Source organism: Camelus dromedarius, chromosome 28 (genome assembly GCF_036321535.1).
Source record: "Camelus dromedarius isolate mCamDro1 chromosome 28, mCamDro1.pat, whole genome shotgun sequence".
NCBI classification, from domain to species: Eukaryota; Metazoa; Chordata; class Mammalia; order Artiodactyla; family Camelidae; genus Camelus; species Camelus dromedarius.
The window spans coordinates 16520693-16544679 of record NC_087463.1 but is presented as its reverse complement, the minus strand read 5'-3'; the positions used below and the strand labels follow the sequence as shown (position 1 = coordinate 16544679).

The 23987-nt window shown below is 37.1% G+C and overlaps 1 long non-coding RNA gene across 1 annotated transcript in view; it reads left to right on the top strand.

Moving 5' to 3' along the window:
* LOC105088992 (uncharacterized) overlaps positions 1–23987 on the top strand; it is a 723199-nt gene that overhangs the window by 528086 nt on the left and 171126 nt on the right. Inside the window, exon 13 of the long non-coding RNA XR_010378187.1 lies at positions 13285–13375. This is a non-coding gene — a long non-coding RNA (uncharacterized LOC105088992). The remainder of the gene's footprint in view (positions 1–13284; positions 13376–23987) is intronic.

The window sequence follows — 23987 nt, the reverse complement described above, 5'->3', positions numbered from 1 at the left end:
TCTATTGCTACAAAGCTTGTTCCTAGTTGGTCAACTTCTGTTATACTTCATTTGCATATGATGTTGCAAAGTGTAAAACTGGCAGCCTATAAAGGCCTGTGTAAACCTACAGACGGGGTCCAGAGCTTGGAGTGTTAACTCCTCTCTGGGCCTGCTGGTAATAAACCTGAGTTTTCCAACTCTCCGAGTGCTGCTTGGTCTCTCTCCCGGATCCAGGTTGCTTTCACAACTGAGCTGTAACACTGAGCTGTAACACATTTTTCTGCAACATGACAACTGGAAAAAATGAGATGAGCAGAGATGAGTTGGTCCCTGTGTAAGGATGACACATATCTCTTATAGCCTCCATTTCCCATTTCATGGCATTTTATGTCCATCTTGATATAACAGTTGGTACTTTTCAGGTCATCTTCATCTGATGTGGCAACTCGATTAGAATGTGAATTTCTTGGTGTTAGGGACTATGTCCTTTTCACGGTATTAATTCAGCACCTCCCCAGTGCCTGGCATTCTAGAACCTGGTGATAGTTCTGTTAAACAAATTAAAAGTTCCCCTGTGTATCCTGAAAATGGCATTTGATAACATACCTTCTTCAAGTCAATTTTACTAATTGAATCAGAGTGAAGCATATTCTGGGAAGGGCAGCAGCTGATGTGCTCTTACTAACTAGGCCTTCTTTGGCCATGGTGTGGGGCCAAATGGAAATGGAAATGACCCACTTCATAGCAGCATCCAGTTTAGATTGTGCCTTATTTTAAGGAATAATTCTGACTTGGACCCAGCATACCTCATGGTAACACTTGAATTCTTTATGTTGATATTAGGGCAGTGACAATGTATAGTGAAGTTCACAATGGTTTAAGGGTCAGTGGATTGTGGTCCTGTAATTCTGTCATCCTTTAGTTTTGTGATTTTGAGAAAGGTCTTAGTCCTTTAATTTCCAATGTCTTCATAAGTCTGGAAAGAATGTCTTTGTATCTTCTTAAAGCATACTTTCTCATTCATTGCTTATTCATTGCTTGGATCTTCATTTTAATTATAACCTTATCTGGCATGCGGTTTTGTGGTGTGAACAGTAGGGAAAAGTGAAGAAGATTATCAGCACAAAATCCAGTATATATGCCCTCTCGGGTTTTCCAGATGAGTACCAGGTTATTTCTAAGGAGAGCAATGTCCAGATGTCACAGCACAGCTCTGCAGAAGGTATACTTAACACTTGGGTTAAGTTTTGGGCTGGACTGTCAGCTTCTGGAAGGCTTCATGGTGGTTATTTTTCTCATTACATCCCACCTCAACAATCAGAATGATCCTCTGGATGAGGATGCCCTTGCAAGACTGCCAGTCGGGGTGCTGGAGGGAGGCAGCAAAGCTGGAAAGGGAAGAAGAGATTTGTTCCTGTTTATTTCCTGTTTTTTAAAATGTATTTTTACGGAGGTATAATTAATGTGTAACACTGTATGAATTTCAGGTATACAACAAATTGATTTGATACATTTATGTATTGCAATATGATTACCTCTGTAGGGTTAGCTAACACCCTATCATGTCACATAATTATCATTTCTTTTTGTGTGATGGGAACAATTAAGATCTAGTCTCTTAGCAGTTTTGAAGATTATGTTACAGTATTGTGTCTGTAACCACCATGCTGAGCATTAGAACTCTAGGCCCTATTTATCTCCTAGCTGCAAACTTACCATCTTAAACATCTCCCCAGTTACTGCAGTCTTACTGCTTCACCCCAACAGCAGCAGTTCTTTGGAGAAGCAGCAATTAACTCCATTTTGGAATTCACGTAAGACTCACAAAAGCAACCTCAGAGACATGGGCACCAGCCTGCCACCATCCCCTCTGGAAAGATCTATTTTTTATCTCCTTGGAGCCCCTCTCCAGGACCCCCTCTCAGTGTGGGTATGCAGCTGCTTCGTGCAGAGCTACCTCCGTCCTATCTCAGTGGGGTTTTTTTTTGCCTTTTCAGTTCATATAGGTAATACTTCTTAATACTGACTGAATTCTGTGTATTAAACCCTCTCTGTTAAAAGAGCTATTACGATTTCTGTCTCTTAACTGGATTGTGACTGACACGGACCCTTTAGTCATTTATCCCGGCGTATCCATTCCTGGGTCCCTTCTTGAAGCCAGTCCTAGAAAATACTCTGTCCTCTTTTCCTGACCTCAGAAGAAAGAGACCAAAGCAATTGCTTTAATGGGTTTTGGTAAATACCTCATGAATACATGTAATGAGTCTCAGTCCTTCAATAAAAGGTCACACTTCTTTTACTATCAAGGCTCTGAAGCCGCTCACATCTCTAAGGGGAAACACTCAACGCTGACAGCATTTCCTCACATTTTGTGTTTAGTCATCTTTTGCACAACCTCATTAAATCATAGGACGTGGAAGGAAAATTGAGAAATCATTTAGTTAATTTGCTTGCTTCAGGCAAGACCAAATCTTGATACTCGTGTAATTTAGTTTTTCCATCAGAGCTAGACACTAGACATTCATAAAATGAGTAGATGAGAGAGTTTCACAATCTAGGCGTTACAGATTATCATGATTTGATAAGAAATTTCTTATCTGGGTGGGTGATTTTTACCCCTTCCAATTATATTTCTTTCTAAATTGTTTTACATTAATACTATTCCCTTGAGTCAACACACATATTCTTTTGTTTGTATCAAATATTCAAATATTTTAAATGATATGAGAGGAGATACTATATGATTAATCTTAAAATCTCTAATTATGTAAAATAGGCTATTTAATTGTGCTTGGCATTTTATAATGTACATGAGTATTTGTATTCATAAATTTTATTGTTATTTGTATTCAAGTCAATATAAGGACACCACAACTTAGACATACAAAGCATAGAGCATGAATTTTCCTATAATGGATTACATCTTGCTCTCAAGCACACATTCATGTGGTTGTCAGGAACCACTTAATCTTTTTAATTAAAATATCTTCATCTCTTCTGCTTTAATAATCTTTTGTGAATCATAACTCAGAAGGTAACCCACTTCTCGAGGAATCTCCTTTGCCCCTCCTCCTTCCCAAGACGCTGCCTGGATGCAGGGAGAATCTAATAAAATCTCCCGGCACAGGGAGGGGTGGCTGTGTATCTGGTCTTCACACTATCCTCTGGTCGAGATGCTGTTCCTTCAGGTTTCTAGCCATCAGCTTTGTCATTGTTATCCACTGTTGTGTGACCTGGTTTGTTTGTTTAATGCCTTTCCTGTCTTGTGTTGGCTGAAGTGAACTGGTTTGAACTTTGGTATGTAATTTAGCAAATGATACAAGTTATAATCCTCAGCCTTAAAGAGGATATGGTTTCGTGATGAGACCTCTTTCTGTGTATCTTTGATACCAATCTGTGACACAAGATTATCTGCTTCCTATCTTAAGCCTTAATCCTATAGTTACTCTATGAATTGTATACCCAGACCGTAGGCCTAATTTGGGAATTCCTGGTATTGGATTTCTAGCTATGCCATAAGGCCTGGAGTTTTTTTTGTTTGTTTGTTTTGGGGTTTTTTTGTTTGTTTGGTTTTGGTTTTTTTAGTAGAAAGACTCTCCATAGGACATGGAAGCCTTGCGTGCAAGTCTTTACCCAGAACAGGTTGGGCTGCACTCTACCTCAGGTGTCCTGTGTGCGCTGCTGTCATCATCACCTCTTACTGTGAAGTTCCCAAAGATGATGAACTTTGATCTGACTCAGATCTCTTGCCATCTATAGTCTGTCAGAAATTCCATACTCTCCTTGGTCCTGGAAATTCATTATCAGTGGAATTCAATTTATTTTGCTCACATACTCCCTAAAAGAACTTTGAAAATCTATTCACTACTCACACATTTTTTTGTTTAGTTTCATCATAAATTTAAATACTTGCAAAGGATAGACATTTACTATGTTGCAAATATTGACGTTTAGAAATAGAACTGCTGCATCACTTTTGGAAGTGAATCCAGTGCAATCAAATTCATAGTGACTTGATACCGTCATCCATATTAAAAACATTGAACAAACTCTTCTTTTAAAGGTCGCAAATTCTATCTTGGACCTTTACCTCTGTAGTTTATATTTGTATTTGACTTTCCCTTTAGAATTTGTTCTTATATCTTTTAATGCTTTTAATGCTAGATGGCAAAAATGGTACTAACCCTTTACCCATCCTTTGTCATGTAACTTCCAGCTGCTCCAGATGAATGAACAAATATATGCTTATTTCTGTATGATACTGAGGGTTTGCATTGCTTTTTATGCAACATTAGTGTAGGAAAATCTGTTTGATTCACTCTACCATACTTTTCTATAAAATAAAATTAATTTTTTTGTTTCTGTGACCATAAGCTCCAAATGATAAAAAGTGTTTCTTCATGTTTATCAATTCCATTGTTATTGGCACCTAGTTAATCTAAAAAAAAAACCAAATATGTTACAAAATTTAGGTAAAATTTTATTTAAAATCTATTCCATAATAAAAAGGAGGCTTTTTCCAATTATTTTAAGAATTTATGGATGACTGTTACATATTATTGAATGAAACAATTCTAATAATTCTATTCATTTAAAAAAATACAAGAATTAATGAGTGTTGGGGAGAATGTGGAGAAAAGGGAACCCTTGTGCACTGTTGGTGGGAATGTAAATTGGTGCAGCCACAGTGGAAAACTGTATGGAGATTCTTCAAAAAATTAAGAATAGAACTACCATATGATCCAGCAATCCCACTTCTGGGTATTTATCTGAAGAAAATGCAAAAACTAATTTAAAAAGGTATCTATACCTCCATGTTCATTATGGCAGAATTTACAGTAGCCCAGACATAGAAGCAATCTAAGTGTCCATCGATGGGTAAACGGGTAAAGAAAATAATAATCAGCCATAAAAAAGAATGAAATCTTGCCATTTGTGACAACATGGATGGACCTTGAAGGCATTATGCTAAGTGAAGTAAGTTAGACAGAAAAACAAATACCTTATGATCTCACTTATATGTGGAATCTATGTACATATTTACACACACAGTCACAGAGAACCGATAGGTGGTTGCCAAGGGCAGGGGTAGGGAATGTGGAGGGTGGGAAAAATGGGTGAAGGGGATCAAAAAGTACAAACTTTCAGTTATAAAATAAATTGAATTAATAACAAGGATGTAATGTACAGCTTGGTGACTATAGTTAATAATACTGTATTGTATATTTGAAAGTTGCTAAGAGAGTAAATCCTAAAATTTGTTGTTAAAAAAAAATTTGTAACTGTACATTGATGGATGTTAACTAGATTTATAGTGGTGATCACTTTGCAGTGTATACAAATATCAGATCATTATGTCGCACCCCTGAAAATAATATAATGTCGGGTGTCAATTATACTTCAATTTTAAAAATAGAAAAAAATGAGTATGATGATAGTACTGCCTCATGCAACCATTAGGAAGGACTTAGCACAGTCCCAAACAGCAGGAGCTCAATTAATGCTATTTAATTACTACCATGAAAATTATTATCATCTGCTCTTTATTTCATAGAGATGATATTTTCTATATTGCAGAGATGAGCATTGTTTTGGTGCCAATTAAATGCTTTAAACAATGAAAATAAATTTAAAAAATGAAAGTGTTTGCAAATGTAAGTGTTCAGAAATCTTGTCCACATACAAGACTTCACATTCTATGGAAATAACAGTGGTTTTATTACAGCAGTGCCGTTCAATAGTTTTAGGTCTGCCCTGGTTATGCGTCAAATTTCACAAAGTGATCTTTAATCAGGAGTGTTTTTAGTAATCTAACAGTTGACAACTCTATAGATTCCAACTGAATTTTTGAACATAAAGACTGGACAACCATCTGATTTACAAATGAATCTTTTTAACCCTGTTATTAGAGGTATTTACTTTCTCAGCAGGAATTGCCAGTCATTCAAATTGTCTCTTTGTTTTGTGTCCCATAAGTTTTTACAACTGGTGCAGTGTACCAGAGAGTATGTTCGTGTTTTGTAAACTGGAAGAAGGATTATTGTAAAAAGATAAGGAGTGAGTTCTTGGTGAGTTCTCATGCAAGTACAGTTTTAAAAGGGGTACATTTGGAAGTCAAGCATCTGAATATGAATTTTACTTAAACCTTTAAAAACTATTACCCTTGGAAAATATATGTGTACTCTCAGAGGCAAGCATACCCTGGAGTTTAGATTACTGCTTTGGTGTAAACAGAACCACAGAAGTAACTCTTGTTTCCAGGCTCACCCCTGACCCAGAACCTTAACCAGCCATCCCTCTTCTTTCATTTTCATATTGTGTTGTGTGTATTGCTTCAAATTTAGAATTCCTCTGAAAACCTTCTGGTTCTCCTAATCTAGACCTGGAGAAGAAGTACATCAGTCTTCACCCAAACTTCTCTGGATGTTTTTATTCCATCCCAACTGGAATTTAAAGTCTTGGTGGTAATCATGATTCTTCCATGTCAAATCTATTTGTCTCTTAACTCCATTTCAACTAACCCCCAATCACAGTTCCAGAGGAATCTCCTGTTTCTCATGGGTTTGATCTTTCTCTCAAATAACATAAACAACTTCCTGCACTCCCGCTCCTGTTTCAGTGTTGATTCTTTGGGCAACCCTCCAAGCTTTGTTCTTAATATGGAAATCGAGAGTTCTCTCTTAAGATTGGATGTAAAAAGCCGTTAGGGATTTCTGAAAGCCTGGTGATGGCTACACTAACTTCACTGCTTTGGCTGAATCCATTTTCCTTTTTGGAGGATAGCACATTTCATGGATCTATTTTATGTGAAATAATTGAAAGAGGAAAACAAAACCTCACGTGAAGCTAAAGAGCAAGATAGACACTATACAAGAAGGGGAAGACTTACGTGATATTCCAAAACATTCTCCTCACTACTGTCGCCTTTAACTATGCCAAAGTGTTTACATTGTGTCTTGCCCTGTGGTATTCTGAAGTATACATTTGGTATTCAGCAACACGTTCTGGTTAATCATGCACTCATAACCATGCCTCGTGTCGCTGGGACCCCGCGGTGAGTCAGCCCCAGCAATTTTCAGCACACCGTCAATACTGACTAGAGTGTTGCAGGAGGCGGGGAGGAGGGTGCAGAAGATGCCACTTCAGTGGCTTTTCATCACCCACAAAATAAAGCTTAAATTCCTTTGCGTAGTATCTACGGCCTCTCTTAATATGTTGCATCTAGCTCTTGTGTAAAAACTACATCTGGCCCAAATAATATATTCAACCTCTCTCACTATTCTCTCTAAATCTTCTGCTCTAGCTAAGCTAATCTGCTCATAAACTCTGAAATGGGGTTCACGTCCATCTCAGTATCAAGAATGTTCGCTTCCATCCTTTCTATATTTCTTTCAAAGCCCGCATATTAAATTCCACGTCTTAAAATCTTTGCCCATCACACAACCAATATCCTTTATCCCTTCTAATCTCCAGTTTTTTTCATTGCCTCTACGATATCTTATCAACTGAACACATTCTACTTGGCATTATTATTCATGTGTTTACTATTTTGTCCATTCTCCCAACTAAAGAGCAAGTTACTTAAGAGGCCTGGAACTATGTTTCACGCTTCTTTGAATCCGTATTATTAAGCACTACTTGTCTCTTCAATCCATAAGTGTGTATGTAGTAGGTTGTCTTAGTGGTTGTCAGCAAATGCCCAAAGCCCTTTTCACAATTTTTACCTCTCTGTCAACATGCAGTATTACCTTGAATTTCTCAGAAACAGCCAAGGTAATCATAGGGGACCTCATTAACATTGAAGCCCTCTGTGTCTACACATTCGCCTATAGCTACCCCATTCTTGCCTCTCTACTGCTAGCCATCAAAGAAACCAATGCTTGGGCTTTACCCAAGACCAATTAAATTAGAATCCTTAATTAAATCAAGACCAATTAAGACAAAATGAGGAGAGGGCTTAGAAATGGAAATTTTACAGAAGCTTTCCATGGTTGATAATCAGTGTTTTCAACTTTAAGAATAGATTCCAGCTTCTCCTATCTTCAAGACTTTCTCTTTCTAGTAACTTCATTCTGTTTCTGTATTGATTCTTTTCTTCAACTTAGTAGAATGCTGATATTTTTTTCCTCAAGCCAAAACAAACTAAGCTAAAACCAATACCCTTGATTCTTCTTCCATCTCTCCTATTTTAGTTTTAGCATTCTCTTTCCACATATAGATTACTTTTGGAAAATATATTCAGATAAGTGATATTGCAGTCCAGTTCCAAATCAGGAGATAGAAGCCACACAGGAGGCTAAGCAGGGTAAGTTTAATATAAAGAAGTACTGACTATGATCAAAGTAAGATGTAGAATAAAATAAAACTCTGTATGGTTCCCTGGGACTAAGGGAGAGTCCCCAAGAAAGGACAAGTTGGAAGGGGTTTCAGACTTAATTGGAGAAGGTGTCATTTAGCCCATTAAGTAGCGGAGAAGTTTGCTGATGTAGCCAGGCTACAGTTGGTCTGGAGTTTCTGGGATAGCAGGAATCCACTATGATTAGCAGAACAATGACCCCTCAAAGATGTGCATATTCTAATCCCCAAACCTGTGAATATGTTACCATCCGTGGTGAAAGGAACTTCGAAGATGTGATTGAATTAAGAACCCTGAGATGGAGAGATTATCCTGGATTATCTGGGTGGGCCCAGTGTAGTCACTTGGGTCCTTAGGAGTGAAGAACCTTTCTCACCTGTAACCAGAGAGAGACATGGCTACAGAAGAATGGTCAGAGAGATGCTATATGACTGACTTTGAATGTGGAGGAGACCATGAGCCAAGGAACATGAACAGCTGCTAGAAGCTGAAAAAAAAAAAAAAAATCAAAGAAACAGATTCTTATCCAAAGCCTCCAGAAGGAATCCACCTTGTTGACACCTTGACAGCCTGCAGAGCTTTAAGATGAAAATTTTATGTTTTAAGTCACTAAGTTTGTGGTTATGTATTACCGTTGCAGTAGAACACTAGCACACTCATTCTGCAGAGTGCAGGCGGGGAGCAGGTCACAGCGATTGGTGGCGTAGATAATGAGCAGCAAGCAATGGGAGCTCCGGAGCCAGCGATGGCAGGAGGCCCTCAGAGCGCATAGGAATGTCCCTTCCCATTAAGAAGAGTGGGCCGCAGAAAGCTTATCACTAGGTGGCGGCTACAAGGCCTCAGAGGGACCACGTTCTGAGCCCGTGGCGGGGGCGGGCTTCACTGGCTGTCCCCACACCCACATAGCCACCTTTGGATCCTGAAAAAACTTGTAGGAGAGCCCTTTCCTTTTTCAATGTCCCTCCAGTGCCTTCTCCTGAGAAAGTTCAGCATCATTCTCACTTTAAAGGAGGTATATTTAAAGAAATGCTGTTGTTTATTACAAAGTATATATTGAAAGGTGTGAAGCTGAGCGGCAGCAAATTGGTAACTGACATATATCTTCAAATCATGGCTAACCTTTTATTATAGCCCCTGGCAGCTTGATATCTTCAACTCTCCACTGAAATTACCCTTGTCGAGGAAATCAGCTATAAACTGCGTTTCGTCCCTATGTGTGTAATAACTGACAATGCTGATCAGCATATTCTCTGCACAACTCTGTCCCTGTCATGCTGCTTCCACTTCCTTGAACCTCTCCTTCAGTTATATCCCCCGAAATGAGTTGTGCACGTATATGTTCTCAATTTTTCTCAAGTGTTTCACCTGTCAACACTTCAGTCTGGTTTCTGCATCCAGTACCTCACCAATATCTCACTGTTCTTGCAGATACAACCAAAGATGTCTATGTTATCAAATCCTATGGATATTTTTCCAAAATATTTATATTTTTATATTTTCGTCTGTTTTCCACATTTTATTTCCTGGCTTTCCACAGACCTTTTTGGCTACTCTTTCACAGATATTTTTTGTTGACACCTTCTTCCCTAGCAGAAAAGTTGGCAGTCTTTGGGGGTTCATTTCGGGGTCAGCTTCTCTCCTCATGATCTATTTCTGCCTTAAGTGATTCATCTGTGCATCTGTCTTCAAAAACCATGTGCTAATGACTGCCAGGTTAACTCCCAGGATTGCAGGCATCCAGGTATAGGCGTCAGGTCTAAAGAAAAAGGACAGATGGAGAAACATGAAAGATGAGTCAGCCTGATTTCATTTGTCATTACTTCAAACCAAACCTAAATTTTGGAGAAACTAGCTAAATTTTAGTATAGAGCTTTAAAAAATCCTACAGTAATGAATATTCATTTAGATAAAAAGTTTTCCTCTCCCTCATTACATCATAAATTCTTTGAAAAATACTTTAATTCATCCTCTAAATGTGCCCAATGATTTTTTTTTTCAACCGGAGCATCAACATCTTAAAAGGTTTATGAATACTCGTGGGTAAATCACACGCTTTAGTGTCTGAGGTGCCCTCGTGAGCCATTTTTTCTGGGTAAATATTCTACTTCAGTCCTCTCTCCCGGCAAGGCTCACAGCTATCTCCTAGTATAGTTGCATGTTGATATTACTATTAAAGCCTTTGAAAATACTGAGGTTTTACTTCTGCTATAATTCATACAATTTTCCTGTTTGCCATCACCAAATAATGCACTTGTTTGGTACATCAGTACAACTGATATCCTGCTGGCAAAGATTTTTTTTTTAGAACATCTATATTTCAGGAAGACTTAACTATTACTCAGCTTTTTGAGGCATCAGGTTTGAGCAAATTTTGACTGAATATTCAGTGTTTTAATTATCTTGCTACAAAACTGGGATTATATTTTTATATTCATGAAAATGATAGGAAGCCCTAGCAAGACTTCAATCAAAATAACAGTCATTTCCCATCACTGTGATGTTTTAATTAGCATTGCAACAATTAAGTTCTACTTTTCTATTTTACGAAATTGCTTCTTTGTAGCTAAGTGAGGTTGCCTCAGTGTGAGAGATGGTGTGACAATCATTCTAACTGCACAACTATTCTTTCTTTGTAGTAATTCTTGTATTGTACACCGATATTTGTTAAGTCCATATAGTTGGGCAGGTTTTCCTCTCATTCTTGACATTATCTCACATCATTTCTTGATTCTTTCATAAATAACGATGCAAGTTTATTAGCTTCTCTTTTATGCCTCATTTCTTACTACTTCGCACAGTTTTTCATAGAAATAGTATTTGATCTGAGAATATCTTTATCAGTTGGAAACATTTTTTCCGGTATTTAACCTACTAGTGCTTGCAATTGGATCAGCTGTTCACAGATTCCGTCATATGTCCTAGAATCAGTACACAAACATCACTTTTGTCTGTGCATTGGAAGTCTTGATTGGAATTAATAATACACTGGTTATATCAATATCATACCTACAGATTTTTTACTTCAGCCTCAAATCCTGTTGATTACTTTTTCTGCTATTATTTTAAAAATTATGGCTACAAAGTCACATTCCCCCAGTAGGCCTACGAGCTATCAACGGTAGTGTAATTCACTGAGTGCCTTCTGTGTACAGGCCCTTAAAATTCATAATCTCATTTAATCCTGCTAAATGTATAAATGTTAAACACAATGAAACTGAGACTCAGAAAGGCTAGATAACCTGCCAAAAGGCACAAACATTTGTAAGTGGAAAGCAGGTTCAAAATCATGATTGAGTCCTAAAGCCACAATTTTTCATTTCCACCGTTTACTTCCTTTGCACTCTGCATCTTCCTTTTGCCACTTACAGATAACATTGGTTGACTGCACCAACTTCAGGGTGACAAGTTTTGATACATTAACTTATTTGACTCTTGGTGTACATTCTAGATTTCATTTTCCCAATTTTCTGTAATGTTGCTCCCTCTTATCTCAGAGATTTTATGTCATCTTTTAATGAAATGTCTGATTTTTTTTAATATAGGGGCTAACTGTAAGGAACAAAAAGTTATCCCAAATATAAAGTATATTTTGATTCACATAAAGGATTTAATTTGTTCACATTAAAATCTCTCTCATGTACATTTTTTTCTCCAAAATTAATTTTATTTTAGAGTGCACATTTCTTTCAGATTTAGGCAGTATGAAGGCATACATCCAAAATGTCTTCTCAACTGAATGGAAACTGGTGAAATGGAAGATACATCTCTGTTACAATCCCTCATTCTCTTTTGGTATCTAAACACCCAGAATATGATGTTGCCTGTATTCTGAGAACTTTTCACTTTATTACTCTGCCTGGCCTGCCAATTTTTGCAGTAACCCATGCCTCAAATCTCTCACAATCTCTTTGCAATGAAGGCAAATGTAAATGTGGCGAAATGTTTCAACGGGAGAACTGTGTGAAGGGTATTGCCATAGGTGGATTCTATAATGGCTCCCGAGATTCCCACCCCCTACTGTGCGTGTTCTGGATACTTCCCTGTCCTTGAGTGTGAGTGGGACCTGTGACTGTGAGGATGTCACTCCATGATTAGATTATGCTACTTGGCCAAGGTGAAAAGATTTTGCATATGCAGTTAAGACCCCAAGTCAGTTACCTGTAAGTTAATCAAAGGAGGATTGTCCTGGTTAGGTGTGATCTAAACAGACGAGCCCTTTAAAAGAAGATGTAAATGTTTGGGACATCTTTCCCCTGGCTTTGATGCAGTAAGTTGTCGTGTATGACAGGGTCTGAGAAAGCATTTGACAAGGAATGGCGAGTGACCTCTTGGAGCTGAGAGTGGCCTTCAGCTGACAGCCATCAAGAAAACCGGAGCTCAGTTCTTTAGCTGAAAGAAACTGAATTCTGCCAACAACCTTGTGAGGGCAGAAGATGATAAGCTCCAGAGGGAACATGACCTCAGAAGAGGTCATGACTCAGCCAAGCTATTCCTGGACTCCTGATTCATATAAATATTGAGATAATACATATGTGTTGTTTTAAGCTGTTAAATTTGTAGTGATTCGTTTACCCTGCTTAGAAAAGTAATACAGATAAACATGGTCTTTGTATTATCCTTGTACCATTTCTGTACATTTGAAACTATGTCAATATAAAGAGATAGTAAAATCACCTTGCTGGTCTGTGTACCATTTCTTTTCCTTGCTTTTAGGCTAAACTAATCTGCATAATTGATACCTCAACCTTTCCATTCCAGTAGCTCACATAGGACAATAATAACCATGACCATTAAATATCTTTGAAATCTTATCCTGTGTTTTACTGTTAATGTAAATATTGTACTAAAGTATAATGGACCTGTTTACTTTAATATGATAATTAAAGTGTATACTTTCGTTTCTAGCCACAATGAAGAAATCAGGGTTGAATTTTCCTTTCTTTCAGAAAACTGAACAAAGTAAGAAATAACTGCATTCAAATATTGGAGTGCAAGAAGTGAACAGTCATAGTTCCCATCAGAAGGGGGAAAAGTGAGGTGAGTCATACAATCATTCTAGCTTTCTGTCTTGATGCATTTACTGAATCACATTTCAAGCTGAGAGACCTTAAGCAAAACCTAGAGGTCTTGACAAATTATGAAGACGGAGACAGGGGTATGAATTCTTTCATTCAGCACAGTACATTTGAGAGCCATCTATGTTGTCACAAGTATAATAAGTTTGTTCCTTTTACTGCTGAGTAGTGTACCATTGTATGGATGTACCACAGTTTGTTTACCCCTTCACAGGTTTAAGAAAATTTTGATAATTTTCAGCTTTTGCTAATTATGAATAAAGCCTCCATAAACATTCTAATATAGGATTTTGGTTAATATAAATTTTCATTGTTCATGTATAAGTAACTTGGATTAAGATTGGTGGGTCACATGGTAAGTACATATTTAACTTTACAAGAAAATGCCAAGATGTTTCCTACAAAGTGCTTCATTCATTTAGCATTCTTCCCAGCAATGTGTGAGAGTTCCAGTTACTCTGTATCTTCCCCAGTACTCGTTGTTTTGTTTTGTTTTGTTGCTTTTACAATTCTTTGGCTATTGTAGTTGGTATAGAATGGCATTTCTTTTGAGTTTATATTGTATTTTCCTATTGACTAATGTTGTTGATTATCTCTTCATCTGCTTATTTTTCATTTATACATCTTCTTTGGCAAAATGACTGTTAAAATCTTTTGCCGATTTTCTAAATAGATTGCTCTCTTAGTGTTGAGTTTTGAGAGTATTTATGTAATCTGAATATGAGTACTTTATAAGATATGTAATTTGCAAATATTTTTCCCAAAGGCTCTATAGTAGTATCTCTTTTATTAGCCTGATATTGGTGATTAGCTTCTTTTTTTTTTTCCCTTGGCTAGTCTGCCTAGAAGTTTATCAATTTGAAATTTTCAAAGAAATAGCTTTTGGTTTTATTAATTTTTTTCTATTGTCATTATGCTCTTAGTTGCATTGATTTTTGTTTATGTTTATTATTTCTTTCCTTCTTGTTTGGGGTTTAATTTATTCTTTTTGTTGTTTCTAAGATGTCTTAAATCACTGATTTACGATCTGCTTTCTTTTCTAAATTATGTATTTTTTGCTATGTTTCCTTCTAAGCACTTCTCTAGCTCTCTCCCACAAGTGCTATGTTGCATTTTTATTTTCACTTAGTTAAAAATATTTTTTAAATTTCCCTTTAATACTTCCCTTTTGAACCAGGGATTATTTAGAAATGTGTTTTCTAATTTTCAAGTATTTGGGGGATTTTTAGATATATTTTTATTTGTTTCTCATTTATTTCACATATGGTCTGAGCATACTGTATCTGATTTCTATTCTTTTAAATTGGGTGAATTTTGTATTATGGCACAGAGTATGGTCTGTCTTAGTGAATGTTTTGAATGCTTTTTATTACTGACATATGTCTTTATGTTTAAAGTGAGTTTATTGTAGACAGCATATCATACACTTCAGTCACTGTATCCCATCTGACATTCTGTATCTTTCAAATGGTGTGTTTAGACTGTTTATGTTTAATTTGTTTAATGATGTGGTTGGGTTAAAAATCTGCCATCCTGTACTTGTTTTTCTAATTGTTCCTTCTACTCTCTGTTACTGTTTTCCCTCTCTTTTTGTAACTTCTTAAAGGATAATAGAATTTTTTTCCGATTTCCTTTTATCTACAATGTTGAGTTATTATTTATACCTCTTGTAAAATTTTAGTTGTCCTTTGGGTTTAATATACATCTTTAACTACTCAGAGTTTATTTTCCAATAATATTATACTGATTCATGTGTAATATATGAATATAAGTGAACAGACCAAACCAAGCATACAAACACATTCTTTGTGTTTTTATCATAGAGCATTTTATATTTACATATGCCATAAGCATGTAATAAATAGCTACTATTTTTGCTTTAGACAAATCATTTATATTTCAGAGCAATTAAATATTAAGAGAAGATATTCTACCCTCTTTATTCCATTTCCTTTGTATTACTTTTCTTTTTGTAGATCCTATTTTCTGTCTGATTTATTCCTTCTTACAGAATAGCTTTCCTTAATATTTCTTATGGTACAGATCTGCTGGCAATAAAATTTCTAGAGTTTTGTTTGTTTCAGAAAGTCTTTCAATTATAAAATATATTTTGATAAATATAGAATTATGGCTGGAAAGTTTTGTTTTGTTTTCCTTTTCAGCTCATTGAATATATTTTTCTGTTGTCTCCTGGCTTAAATGGTTTCTGATTAAAAAGTCTAATGTAAATATTATCTTAATTCCTGTGTATGTAACATGTTTTTTGTTACTGACTGCTAATAAGATATGACTAAGTTTATAAGTGTTTTTTGTGTGTTTTTTGATACTTATCCTGTTTGTTCTTTGTGATTCTTGCATCTGTAGATTGTTATCTGTAATTTAATTTGAAAAATTATTAGCCATTATTTCTTCAAATATTTTTTCTGCCCCATCCTTTCTTCTCATTCTGAGACTCTAATTACATTTATGTTAGACTATCTGATATTGCCTTATAATTCTTGAATGCTCTGTCCTATTTTTTTTTCTATTATTGTTTATTTTTCTTAAGTATTTTCTCTCTGTACTTCAGTTTAGGTAATTTCTGTTGACTTATCTTAATATTTACTGATTTTTTTCTTTCTCAGCTGTGTGATTTTCTTTATCCTTGTTACTGCGTTTTTCACTTTCTATAGTTCCTCTTGATGTTTTCTAACAGTGTTCATTTCTTCTAAAATTACCCATCTGATCCTGCATGTCGCCTACCTTTGCCATTGGAGACTTTAACATATTTACATAGTTAGTGTACCTTCCATGCCTCAGCATTCCAGCATTTCTGTCATATGTGTCTGGTTCTATTAATTGCCTCGTCTGTGTTACCAGTATGTAGTTTTCCTTGGTTTTTTTTTTTTCTTTTTTTATGGCAATTTGTTTTCTTTTTTTATGGCTTGTAATTTTGCCGAAAGCAAATATATAGGGCATTTGAGTCTGAAGTAAATTGTTTTTCTTCTTTGTTTGTTTTGTTTTGTCTTGTTGCCCTAGCTGGAAATAAGCACTCTTTTCCTTCTTTTAGGCCTTTAGGTGGATATTTGAGTCAATATAGTGAGGCGCTGAGCTAGGTTTGAGATTTATGATTGCTGCCGTACTCTAGGTAAACCATAGATTTCAGAATTTTCTAGAGATATGTTTAGGATGGGGGCTGGTTTGCCAGAGGGTAGGACTGGGGTTAGGGTGAGATGTGAGACACTTGACCATGTGCAAAATTTAAGGGGATGTTAAAAACTCAGTCATCAAGATAAATAATATTTTAATTCAGTATTTTAAAAAACTAATTAATTAAAAAATCCGTGATAAACAAATATCAAACTTTAAGATAAAGACAGGTTGGTGTTATTTGTTTTACGACCTTCTGTCAATGGGAACACCCTGTGGTTCTCAGGCATTGCCTCTCTTATTGGGTGGGTTAGGAAGTTGACCATGGTGAGCAAACTCAATGGGCAACTTGGGCTTTATAAATAATTATGTGTATTTATTGCAGAACTTTCACCCACTTTTCACTTGGTTAAAAGTATGAGAAGATACTTTGATGAGTGTGTTTAGAGACACATAGTTTTCCCTTTGCCTCGGGCTCCAATGTGGCTTGTCATGGGCTGCCAGAGAACTTTTCTCAATATCGCTCTCATTGTCAGCTTTAGGTCTCCTCTTTGTGCTGTGCCAGTAGTGTCTCTGCTTTTACAACTCTTTCAGCAATACTTCACTGTTACTTGTTACTTGTTGCTTGGTTGGGGCAAGAGAAAGAGTCCGTCTCTGGTAAACAACCATCCCAAGTAAGGCAGTGTGTCCCTGGCTTGGGGGTGTGGCTTCACATGCCAAACATCATGAAGTTCTTTTGTGTATGCCCCCTATTCCAGACCGGTGTTAATGCCACATATTTCAAAGTACATATTACCCCCTGCATCCTCACAGTCTCTCAAACCTGGTAAATTATGGCCCAAATATATATAATAATTCAATAGCATACCAATAATACTACCACAGAATATCATGAGTTCCCATATATTCTCACCCATTTGAAATATAGGAACTCATGTATCATTAATTCTTTGGAAGTTTTCTTAAAATCTGGCAAATTAGGCTAGATCCTTAGATTTCTGAAGGTAGCAAATTAATACAATTTATAAGAAACTTGCTATTCATCTTACATGAATCATCTTTGAAAAGTTCCCACAATGAAAATGTGACAAAAATGAACATTATCATAAGCATGTGGCTTTTGGGATGAATCATAGTTTTTCCCCTTCCTATGGTGGAAAGTCCTGGCCAGTTTTGATTTACAATAATGAGTTTAAAAACTAGCACGTCTTAAATGCCTATTATATATAAATGCCTTCATATATTTTGTGTCTAACTTTTCAGTACCATGCTTATTTTAACTGATGAGTCTTAGAAAGATTCTTGTAAGAACTGTAGCCCCAAAAGTGTTGGCCATGTTTGATCAATTCTCTCCACCCCAAGATCTGTGGATTTGCCAAAACTGAAAGCAACAATTCCACCCCTCTGTTGCTTAAACAAGAAAAAAGAACTGTATTATTATTATTATTTTTTACTGAAGTACAGTCAATTACAGTGTGTCAGTCTCTGGTGTGCAGTGCAATGTCCCAGTCATGCAGATACATACATATATTCGTTTTCACATTTTTTTCCATTAAAGGCTATTAACAAGATACTGACCATAGTTCCCTGTGCTATACAAAAGAAACTTTTTTTTAATATATGAAACTGTATTATTTTTAAACTAAAACTATAACACATATGTTTCAAACAGAGATTAATGCTGGCTCTGGTGGCTGGGTGGGCTGAGTCTCACCTGGCATTCTCTTCTTGTCACGGCCATCCATGGTCCAGCATCAGACCTCTATAGTGCACATCATAAATAATAAAAAGATCTGGTGTACTGGTGGTCAGCTAAATATAAAGCACTGTTCCCTAGCTCTAGTGACCCCTGTGGTTATGGTGGATCTTTCTGTAGGGGTCACTTTTACAGTTTCTAAACTAAAAAACTGGGGAAGTATAGTGGCTGCTACTCGGAAATGTCCTGTGGGCACCATATTCATGGGATGGGTAAATCCTAGCATGTCATACAATTACTAGTCTAATTGCTAGAAAGCAAGAAGGAGGGAGTGGCAATGAAATCAGCTATTGACTGTGCTTCAATAATAAGGAAACCAATTTAGCATTGTTTTTCCCCCCCATAGTAGTAGTTGACATCACAGGACAGCATGAGAGCTGGTGGAATAATATCCAAAGAATAAGCCCTTGTTATAGATCCTTTGCTTAGACATTCCCTTAGCTCTAAGAACCAGGGCCATTTCTTTTATAATAGAGCCCATTCCTATTAGTGCGAACAGCAGGATGCATGTGCCATCTACAAATTTAAAATAGCAAATACTCAGTTAATGTGTGTCTGGGCATGTACATGTGTGTTAAGCATTTAAAATGAGTCTTAGGAACCATCTCAGTAACATTTTTCAGTGTCACACAATAATAAATGTCTAGGCATGGATTACATTCCAAGTATTTCTTACTCTAAAGTTTGGGTTTCAAGCCTCTTGCATTACAGCATGTCTCTGTGCAGTTTGATGCTCTTCCTTTGGAGGTCAGTTGTTTACATAGTTTTGTAGGTGAATACTCAACCTATGAACTAGTTCTCAATTTTGCTTATCCATGAATTTTATTTTGCTAGCATACCCAGAATTATTTGGATCCAGGGAATGAAATAGGGAAACTAAAGTCACAAAAGATTTGCATAAAAATAATGTCAATTTATTGATTTGTAATAATTAATGTAAGTGCAAGGAGTACAAGAAACGTGTGCCAATTGATCAGTTCAATTTCGCCTCAGTAAGAAATTCTGTATAGACACCAAAATATAACAAGTCACTTAGAACCAATTCAGTCGGAAGAAGGGAAGGTAATTGGCTGGTTTTAATGGCGATGATGTCTAATGCACGCATTTCTACTATAGGAACGTATTTGCTATGAGGGCTAGACCTTTGAGTCTTTGTGCCAATATATCCACCCTATTGAAGAAAAAAAGAAAACATTTTATTTTGATTTGGATAGTTCTATCATCCAAAAGCAAGAATTATATACTGACTGGGAAGGGAGTTCTTTAGGGGGAGGGGGAAAGTATCACTTAACTGGTAGACATAAAAAGTGTTAAATTACTAAATTCCAGAAGAATTATCCGTCAGAACTTGAGGAGGGAAAAGCAAAACACAAGAGAAAAGTGAAAGAACCTATTTATAAGGGTCAGAGTGACAAAGGACAGAGTGGACATCGGACCAAGTTGACAGAGTTAAGGGTTCTGCTCAGAGCTGCACAGGCATGGCCCACTCATGGAGGTCCAAGAAATAGGTCCTTTGCCTTGTGGTAATTGCATGATAAGAAGAAAATCCCCATTCAGTAAAGGATACATCTGTCATTGGTCTAGTGAGTTTCTATGCAGGGAAAGGAAAGATGCATTTCCAAGGTGCAAATGCTTGGAAATGGCTACGCTGGGAGAGCTAATAAAGTAGGCAGGTGTTTGGACCTACCTGTGGAATCACCATGAATGTGACAGCTGCAGATGCAGGCTGATATGGGTGCATTGTATTGCAACTCAGATTGCACGAATGCCATTTCCCAGTTGTGGTTTTACAGAATGTTAGCCAACTCCTGGTAAAGAAAGGCCAAAGAAAATACAATCTCTATTTATGTGTAGTTGTATTCTTAGAACAATCAATGTATATTAAACCCATGTGAAAAAGTATCTTATATTTATAATTAAAATGGAGGTCTGCATAGATTTAGGAAATTATAAACAGGGATTTCATCTCTAAGAATGTCCTGTGAGAGATCTGAAAGCCTGGGAGAATGCAGGGCAATTCTTCAGCCGTGCAGGACTGTAAGTGAACTTCAGGACATCTGTATCCCTGACCCTTCTACATTAAAGTCCAGGAGCAACTCCAGTCATTACGATAACCAAAACACCCTTTCGGATTTCCAGAGCACTGGAGATCACAACAGACTCACTAAGAACAACTTCTCTAGTGTTAGTAAATGCGTTATTTGGGGCTGTATTTTACGGAGCTGTTTCAAAATGTTCAAAAAACTGGACTTTTCTGTTTGCCTTATATGACTCATCAATCTGTGATTTTTTTTTAAATTAAGTTTCTATATGTGGTTAAAGCTACAGTTAAGGGTAGTGATGGGGAGTTAATCAGACACAGATATCAAAAATAGAGATCCTGTGTGAATCATTCAGAATGGTTGATTATTTCTAAGTTTTTGGAGCAAAAGAAGGTGAAACTATTATGCACACAGAGACCTCTTTATGGGAGGTTTCAGGTCAGAGCTAGACTTGAGGTGTTGGAATGGTAAGTATCTATAGTCTGGAGAGTGAGGGGCTTGAATAAAAATACAGAGGATTTGGGGAATAAGACTTCAGGCTGTGTGAGTGTGTTTTCTAGCAGCTCAAGGTCCCAAAGTAACTGCTGCTTTGACCCCCTTTGATTACTAAGAACATGGGTCCTGAGAGGCTCTGTGTTCTCAGCTTGACCTCAGATACCGATGCTCTTCTGGTGACACTCTGGCTCCTGTCTCAGGACCCACAGGTTAACCATGCTTCTTTGTTGTACACGAGGATTAGTAACTGTGATCCAAAGCAGGGACCTAAAGACTCCTTAGCCTTAAGCCAGAGTTATAATGTGCAAGCCACTGTGGGACAAATATGCAAGCCCCTCTGTTGAGCTGTCCAGCCCAGCACAAGTGTGAGCTGGCTGTTACCTGTTGCCCTGCAGCAGCCTGGAATTTCATCTACATTTGAATTTATTTCTCTTCCTTTATTCTTTTGGATTCTCTCTGTTGTCTTTAACACTAACCTCTGCCTTTTCTCACTTAAAATTGTGTTAACAAAGCAAAAGTGTTAAGCTTGACTTAAATAAATAAAAAAGGCTAACCCTTCTGCCACTGGGTTAATTTTGTCTTCCCATCCATTTCTTTCCGCTGTGGGGCGTGGCCTTGTTCTCCATCCCCGACCCCCATCAGTTTGTCAGTTACCAGAGCTTGCACTGGTTTTCAGTTTTACTTATTCCCCTCCCACAACTAGGCTCTTGCCAACCATCCACCATATACAATATTGCAGCTACAAGCTGTTCTCAGAAAATCCACTCAAAATAGCTGAGGAGCAGCTGCTTCTGCGATATTTTCAAAAGGAAGAAATTTGTATTTTTTTCCCACAGGCTAAGGGTCTGTTGGTTTTGCATAGAAAGAGGCAAATGAAGTCCTTCACTCCAGCTGAAATTCTCTGCCCCTCACTCTGTAGCTCCAATTTCAATGTATGGATAATGGGCAGGGAAACGGAAAGATGATTCTGGAAAAAGGATGCATCATTTTTTTTGAAGACTATTCGTTTGCTTCTCATATTTTTGCAACTGATATTTACAAGGAGATTAACAAGAGTTGACTTGTGGGTACAAATTAGAAAAAAACGAAGGCCAGTTGAATCCAATTAGCATTTTTTAGCATCGTTTGACTCATTTGTCAGTCACCTAACATAACACTGGTGGGAGCACTTTAATAACGTGGAGGAAACGTATCATTAAAGTGTAGCATGCTTCTTCTACTCTTGGAATTTAAAGGCTTTGAGAAATTTTGGGAGTGGGGCTAAGTATCCTTAAATTTTTCAGTCTGCTATTATAAGCCTCTTCTTTCCCCTTCCCTCTCACACCTCCCCAGGAAGCACTTGAAAGAACAGTGTGGCTGTCAGGGTGGGAACAGAACAATTAGATGTCAAGGATGCAATTAGTCTAAGAGCAGAGTATTAGGGACTCAAAATCATGGCATCTGAGACCAGGCAGCTATGAACCAGCAATTAAGAAACTACTTTCCACTTATTATTTCCTGGAAATAATGTATTTATGTATTTCCTGTGAGATAATGTTTAGTCGCTGTACAATTATGTTCCAGTTGAGCACTCGATGCTGTATCTTGATTCTGGGAGACTTGAAACGCCTCTGCAGAAGGAATACTCCTGTACGGGGTGTGTATTAGCAACACATCCCATTGCGTCCAAAGTAAATTTTATGCTGCAGATCAAGCAGAGCTACAAATAATCACACTTCTTGTCACACGGTGTGGGATCACATCAAGCATTATAAATTATTAGAGAATTCACATGGACATCATGTAATACCACAGGAGTTCCATTATGATTTACCTTTAATTAACATTCACTGGCTGTATTTCAAAGTGCTATCGCTCTGTCACACCACAGGCTGTTATACAAACCATAAATGCTATCAATACTCCTGCATTTATCTAAGCTCCGACTGATGAAAATGTGATTTGTCCCATAATACCTTCTTAGTTTGATATGTGACTTGGATTGCTGACCTAACATTACTTCTATTGCAAGTTGTCACGCAGTCAATTATACTGAATAACTGCAGGGCTTAAGAGCACAGAGGAGACCAGTATTGGAAGGAAAACATTCCTCCCATAAGTTAGAGAGAGAAAAGAAATACTAGGAAGAAGATGGGGGCTTTTCTGCGCCAATGAAAACAAATTGTAAAGGTTGTTAGTTTCCAGGGACAGATCATAATTTAGTCTGCCTCATGATTTAGGTGGATTGGAGATGCTCGCAATTTTGGAGAGAAAAACTACTTGTTTGCTTACTTTTCTCCATTCCTCTTTCTCTTTCTTTACTCCTTCCTCTCTTTTATCAACATGTATTTATTCAACGCATATGACATATTGCAGTTCCTTAGTGGGCCACAGAGAAGTCCAACTCTTTAAGTAAAAAGGTACAGAATAAGCTTTCGCCCAACTCACACTAGATAAGGTAGTAGTAGGAAAAAAGTTAACGTAACTTTAATGCATAGTTTGCTTTCATTGTAAAGGTACATGCCAAAGAGTAGAGCAACAGGATGTTATAATTGAGATGCTCCTTAGAGATAACCTAGTGTAACACTCCACCAGGAAGAGGAGGCCAAGATTATCAAATAAATGGCCAAGTACTAAATGTGAGGGCACGAGAAACTCAAGACTAGGACTCTCTTAGAGCTTCGCCCGCAGATGCTCTTCCTTCTAGCACTTGTTTATCTGCTTTGCCAGACTGTAAAACGAATGCAATTGTGAGACAGGCTTTTGTACCAGAGAGCTTAAGCACTTATTTTTCTTTGAGCAAAAACTAATAATAGACTATGGAGAGGTTAAACTTGTGTAATAGAAAAGACACAGAACTACTATAATAGGAGACCAGATGTAACTTGCTGCCTGATTTGGGGTAAAACACTTAAATTTCAGCTGCAAGACAAGTAAGAGCGTCTCTAAGCTTCAAGTGCTTTCTGTGACGGAACCCCAGCATGTTCTCTGGGTGTGAGCTCTTTTGCTTGTCTATCAGATGAAGCCCTCTCCTACCGGGGGAAAACCATTGTAGCAAAGTATGTTTTTATGTTTAAGGTGTTAAATGTTAAAAATGTACCGATGTTCAAACATCTTAAAAGTTCTAGAGTCAAAACCCACTACCCTTTGACGTTTCCTGAATGTTGAATAAC